At 33.0% G+C, this 6,903-nt stretch overlaps 2 protein-coding genes across 4 annotated transcripts in view; one reads left to right on the top strand and one right to left on the bottom strand.

Moving 5' to 3' along the window:
* The window catches only part of LOC108903861 (ATP-citrate synthase), a 52,072-nt gene that overhangs the window by 5,205 nt on the left and 39,964 nt on the right, over positions 1-6,903 (top strand). For 2 of the 3 annotated variants that reach the window (XM_018706182.2, XM_018706180.2), the window contains exon 1: positions 3,802-3,928. The exons of the other annotated variant lie outside the window; for it this stretch is intronic. The gene's annotated coding sequence lies outside the window, so the exon portion shown is untranslated. Of the gene's footprint in view, positions 1-3,801; positions 3,929-6,903 lie in introns of those variants that run through there. 3 annotated transcript variants of the gene reach the window in all.
* The window catches only part of LOC108903863 (facilitated trehalose transporter Tret1-2 homolog), a 55,574-nt gene that overhangs the window by 26,784 nt on the left and 21,887 nt on the right, over positions 1-6,903 (bottom strand). The gene's annotated exons all lie outside the window — the stretch shown is intronic.

Raw genomic sequence — 6,903 nt, 5'->3', positions numbered from 1 at the left:
ACTACTTAGTTGATTAAATGTTCAAACTGATGACCGCCCGCTTCCATACAAGAATAAAGATTTTGTTCGAAACGTTCGCGCACATTCCGAAGCATTTCCGGGGTGATTCGACGGCATTCGTCGACGATTCTTTGACGCAAATATTCCAGCGACGCTGGCTGTGTTTTATAGACTTTACTTTTTAGGTATCCCCACAAAAAGAAATCAAGGGGCGATAAATCCGGTGATCGTGGAGGCCACACAATGCTGCCTCTTTTCCCAAACGTTGGTCCAAATACTGACGGACAATTAACGCATAATGCGGAGGAGCACCGTCCTGTTGAAAACTCAAATGATCTTCATCATACTCTGGAACATTTTCAATAATATCAGTCAAGGCAGGGTCAGTAGCGTCTTCCAGTAATTGCAAATACATTTGGTCAGTCAAATTACCAGGTAGAAAAAATGGATCCACCAGCCGGTCACCGAAAATTCCAGCCCATACATTTAATTTTTACGGTTGCTGTGTATGCACCTCGTGAAAAATTCTTGGGTTTGAATCGGACCAATAGGGGCAATTGTGACGATTTACCGTCCCGTTCAAGAAAAAACTGCATTAATCAGAAAAACAGAAGTTAAAAAGGAACTGTGGATCGTTCCCTGCTCGCTCATTCATTATTTCGGAAAATTGCAAACAGCGGTCATAATCATCCTCATGAAGGTCCTGGACTAAATGTATTTTGTATGGATAGAATTTATTCTTCTTCAAAATGGTTTGTATGCTAGTTCGATTGATCCCAGACACAGATGCCACCTTCCTCGTACTTAATGTAGGATCAAGATTAACTTGTCCCACAACTGCAACTTCACTAGCTTCATTAACTATAGGTTTTTCAATTTCTCGTTTTTTATTGGCTACGTTCCTTGTCTCTTGAATTTTTTTTACTAACTCTAGAACATACTTCCTTCTGACATGTCGATCTTGATGTTGTTCATTAAATAGCTGAGCTGTTCTATTTGCACTTTTATTGTTCAAAAAGTAAAGCGAAATGATATCTACCCTTTCCGCAATGGAATAAACCATAGTGTTTAATTTTTAAAAACACAATTAAGTAATCTCCAACCAACGCTTCCAAATAATACTAGAAAATAATTTGGAATCCACTAATTTTACGTTCATTGTGTGTGTATAGCATTCATTTCTGTTTTTTACAATTGTGTTCTTTTTTACGAAAGTGATAACAACTCGCCAAAAAACCAATGTAACGTTACAAATACTAAATTTATACCATTGGCGTAGTTAACTCGACATTTTTACCGTTACTAATTGTTTGTACATAAGTTTCAACTTTAAAATAAAAATTCTTTATAAGTATTGGGCGGAATTATACAATTTAAAGTCTGTTGTAAAGAGAATTGTAGGAGCTTTCAAAAAAAATATTATTCAACCCCCAATGCCATTTAAATATTTTGGGGTGATGCTTACCCTTGCTTAGGGGTGAAATTGGCGGAGTCAAAAATACCAGCAAAGAATGTCCCCCTTTAATCTAAAATCGACGAGTCTGAGCGTTTTTTTACAATCTTCACGCAGTTCCTGAAAATGGCTGTTTCGTTTTCATTTGGCCACCCTGTATAATATAATAGCCACATCATTTTAATATCATTTAACACATTTACACATTAACGTAAAAATGTGGTTATAGGTGTGTCGATGCTGCAAATACATACATATAGTCCAGTCGAATTAGATCATAAATCCTGAAAACTTAAAAAAAATGTTAGTAGACATTTTATTGCTCTTTAAGACGGCAAAGGGTATGATACCAAATATCAGAAGTGACGCTAAGTTGGCAAATTGCAAAATTCCTCTTTTTCTTTCGTTTTTTTTTTACTTCCCATGAAAATCTAGACGACCTATTGGAAAATTAGTTATTTTATGTTGTAGCCAATTAAATTACCTACAATTTAAGGTACCTAATGTCATATTGCACAATTTGTTAACTGTAAAATAAACCTCGAACGCGGAAAAGCCAGTCTTCGAAAATTGCGGTCAGTCCAATGACCAACATGTGTGCCAAAGGCCAATTCGATTGACCGTGAAATTGTTGCTTCAGGTAATTAATTGTTAATTAGTTTCTTTCGTTTATTTTTTCAACTAATTGTTTACTTACATTAAATGGTAAGTTTAGAACTTAATATCGTAGATATAGGTTGTAATCGATCCAAAGAAAAATTAAAAAGAGTTGAAATTAAGTCGCTTTGTACAACAAACACAGGAAGATGTGTAAAATAGCGTTATAAATAAATTCAGGCAAAAACCGCTCGGGAATTCACTCTTTTTGCATGCAATATTTTTACGGTACCTGGAGCAACAATTTTACTGTCAACCGAATCGGTCTTTGGCACACATGTTGGTCATTGGTATGCCGTCTTTTCCATAAATTTCATCAACATCTATCGCTTTTTGCTATTATAATAATGTGCAATTTTCGAAAACTGATTTTTCCGCGTTCGAGCTTTATTTTACAGTCAAAAAATTGGTGAAATATGACTTTAGGCATCTTAAATTGTAGATAATTTAATTGCCTACAACATAAAGTAACTAATTTTCCTATGGGTCGCCCAGATTTTTATGGGCAGGAAAAAATAGTGAAAAAAATAATTTTGCCATTTATTTGCAATTTGCCAACTTAGCGTCACTTTTTTTGAGTTACGTTTATGATATTATCATTCTACCGTCATAAAGTACAATAAAATGTATACTAATGTTTTATTTATGTACAAACTCAAATCGATTGGACGAATATAAGCTTGTACCAAGCATAAATATTTTCTGTAAAAATTAAACATTAAAATTATGGGATTTTTCCCATTTACTACTAATTTTAATAGGCTAATATGCTATTTGATATTTGACACTGGGTCTTTTAATTTTAATATAAACTATTTACAAAAATTAAAGGAGAAACAAAAATTTTAAATTGTTATGTGATTTTCAAAAGGCTGTAGCTTGGCAAAAAATGGTCGTAGAGCAATAAAATAAAAAGCTAACTAATTAATTTTTTAATGAATTATATTTTCTTTTTTTTTTCGAATCAATTTTTCTGACTAGTGCATTTTTACTTTTCTGTTTATTATAATTAAGTGCTATCTTAATTAAATTGTAGAATCTGCTAAATAGTTTTTTAGCAGATTCTGTACTTTTATGAATTAAAGAGATAAAGTTATAAAAAACAAGTGACTGCAAAATAACATAACCGATATTTTTTTCAACTCATATATTTTTTATTATAGTTGTTGCAATTTTAATTTATTTTACATTTTATTTTTATTTTTTTTGTATGAAACTACAATCGATTGCGCTACCAGTGGCGTGCCTTTGGGAAGCGGTATCCACATTGTTGTATTTTTAGTGCAAGGTAATTTTTATGACGTGAAGAACATGGAAAAGCTAATTTTCAGTATTTCTCGAGTATTTCAAAACTTTTCGTATCAGATAGAATAAACCTTAAGCAGCAGCTAATAGACGTATCGAATCTAGGACACGGGGTACAGTTTTAAAAAAATTGCACGCACGTCTAATTACAAATATATACTAATACAGTTCTCCACAAAGAATCTTGTAAATTTAAAAATAAAAATGCCAAGTTTGACCTATCTCTAGGTCGTCATGACCGCGCTAAGACGATCTAAATGGCGATATCGCAAAAAAACAACGAAAGATTGCTGCTGCCTGCATACGTATCACGCGAATGTACATTCGTACATATTTGTAAGTTGCGCGACATCGATAAATGAATAAATTTCAGTGTGAAACCGGCTGTCGTTGGAGTAGGTCCGGTTGATTTGTGCTCCACTCCATTGTGTGGTGAAATTCGCGCGCAACCGCGGGAAATTTGACTCTCGGAAAAGTTATTAATTAGTGCATTTTTTTTAGTACAAATTAAACGTGAGTACCTTTCCATCCGCACAACAGCCTACATCCGGTATCATAATGACTATCATTCGTTATTTGTGTTTTATCTTTGTACTTGAAAATACAGGGTGACGAAAAAAATAAAGCAACCGTTCCAAATTAAGAAAACATGTGTTTATGGATGTACCTTCAAAATTATGTTTTAAGACTAACGTATTTTTTCCAAATCGACTTAAAAAAGTGATCATTTCAATTAACTAAACGAGATTTTAATGAAAAATGCACTCTGTATGGTAGTTAAAATCTAACTTTTTCACACCAGTAGGCGTGGATAGAAATTAAGGCACCTAGGATGTTATAAGGACAATAATGTGCCGAGGTCCATAATGTATTTCGCAAGAGTCTCTGGCCCGAGGAATCTACGTTGGCCATGGGCATTATTATCCTATAACACCCGTGGTGCCTCCAATGTGTAAAACCCTACCAGTTTGTTACTTAATGCGAATATTTTGTGACGTTAGTATAGTCGATTTAACAATTATTCAGCAATAATTTTGGAATAAAACTGTCAGTTTTGAAGAAAGCGTTGACAGTTATATTTTTTTGACATCAAGTTTATCGCATGTTCTTGTAGTTTTATATATACTTAGGTAATTTATCTTCGTACTAGTCTTAAAATACGCCCTAGCGAAAAAAATTTTTTTCAAGTATTAAATTCGCGACACTGTGTACCCTGTAGCATTGCTTCAATGAACTTCAAGGTATGTGAAGGACGGGTTATTTGAATTTATACATATTCAGGAAGGAAAAAAATTGTACGGTGTTTGTAACTGATAATATTAAGCCTGATTTATTTCATTTTACCACACGCCACACATACACAGATATTTTTATCGACATCTTAATTTTTGGTATAGTTAAGTAGCATTTACTTAGCAATGCGCAATATGGTGTTCGACGACATTTTATTTGCGGCTTCAATTGTACTAGTTGCAATTACTATATTTCGATAAATCTCGATAAATTCTGTTTTCAACTTTACGCAACAGTTTCGACAGATTTACCTCAAACTTAGCTTTAAATAGACTTTTTTAGTGCGATGTGACTGAATCTGACCCCTGTGTACTATTTACATAGATACTATAAAAATGAACAACTACAAATTAATTTATTTTTATGGTTTGGGAAGTATTTAAGAACAACCAATACGACGTGATTCGTAAAATAGATACACTAATGTGCTTAAAACTTGCAAAAAACGATGTAAACGAATATTCGTAAATTTAAATAAAGTAAAAATTTAACATTAGCCGTGTTATTCCTAACGCTCATGCTTGGAAAGAATAGCCCCATATGCAGGTGATACCTTATTGATATGTTGTCGCTGTCATCATTAGCGTATTTTCTCTTGTTTTGTTCAATCTTGGTATGTTCTAGTTCTACTAAGTATTTTTATTGTTTTTCTTGGTGTCATGTGTTTATCAAGTGTTTTTTCTTCAAGTGGTTTATTATAGACGTACTCTTAACCATAACCAAACTTTTCTTGAATGATATCCTGTTGCGAGGCACTTCGCACAATTTGAATAACATTGTTACTATTTATGCTATCTCACCGAAAATAGATGCAATGGATAGCTGGCAAAAAAATACAGTTTTAAAATAAAAAAGTAACCTCTACGACCAACAGGAGCCAAGATAAGAATTACGATTTCCGGTGAATTGCATTGAAAAATGTGGAAAATTAACGACTCGCGAGCCCTTTAAAGAGAAGGTACTCGCTAAATAAACTGTCCGGCGGCCGGCGGCGTGGTGGTGTTCAAATTGACGCGCGCTGTAAATTTTGCAATATTTCGGCTTCTATTCATCGTAGAAACTTATTTTTTTTTAAAACTGGGGTAGCCCGACGAAAAAATAACAATGGGCATTTTTACGAATTCATAGAATAGCCCTGAACCCCAGAAAAAATGCATCTTTTATAATTAATTTTTTTTAATTTACAAAAATGACAAAAATTATTCTTAAACGAAATATTAATTAAAATTTCAATTTCGGAATTATTTTACTATTATTAAATAAATAAATGAAGCTATCGTTCATTTAAAAAGTTATTTTTTTACATATTAAGGCAAAGTAAACTTGTTTTTTCAATATTTTGTTAGCTATTTAATTACGATTTAAATGTAAAATTAAANATGGGCACTTTTCTTGTTTTTTTGCAATAACTTTTTTTGTTTATTAACCGATTTTAATTTAACAAGTCTCATTTTGTAGATAATTTTACTCCCTATAAGCTGCCTGTGAGTCACTTTTCGCTAAAATTGATGGTTTTTCCTGCAAAGTGAAAAAATTGTTTTCCTGACTTATTTGTTTAAATAGAAAAGTTAGCTAATAAAAGTTTTTGACTCACAAGATGAGAGATGTCTTGTATTATGTTCCTTTAGACAATTTTACAATAATCTCGCGGATAGGACTTTTTTCGAGTAAAAATTTAATTTGCTTGGTCTATGTATGTAATTAAAAATCAAATATCTACTATCTAAGAGCCATGATACTGCAATAAGTTCGCGTATTATTGTTTACTTTGTTACATAATATAGATAACGGAATCGTATCTGTATAGCTGGCATGTATTTAGTAATCATGTTCCCCGTCGTTAGGTGTTCTTTTAACATTCAGAGCAATGCATGCTTTTTACATGATTATTGACTAAGTATTTGACCTCCAAACATCGTTTCTATACCGAAGGGACACAAGGGTCAAAACGGTGTAGCGTCAGAGGTATTCTTATTAAAATAAAGTATAGTGATATCGCGTTAAAACAGCTGTATTCTATTTTAGATAATGTATAAAATACCTACACTTTGTAACATACAGGGTGGCCAAATGAAAACGAAACAGAGCCATTTTCAGGAACTGCGTCAAGATTGTAGAAAAACGCTCAGACCCGTCGATTTTAGATTAAAGGGGGACATTCTTTGCTGGTATTTTTGACTCCGCCACTTTCACCC

The sequence above is a fragment of the Anoplophora glabripennis genome, unplaced genomic scaffold (genome assembly GCF_000390285.2).
Source record: "Anoplophora glabripennis isolate ALB-LARVAE unplaced genomic scaffold, Agla_2.0 scaffold49, whole genome shotgun sequence".
Classification (NCBI taxonomy): domain Eukaryota; kingdom Metazoa; phylum Arthropoda; class Insecta; order Coleoptera; family Cerambycidae; genus Anoplophora; species Anoplophora glabripennis.
The sequence above is the reverse complement of the archived record's forward strand: the minus strand, read 5'-3'. Positions and strand labels throughout refer to the sequence as shown.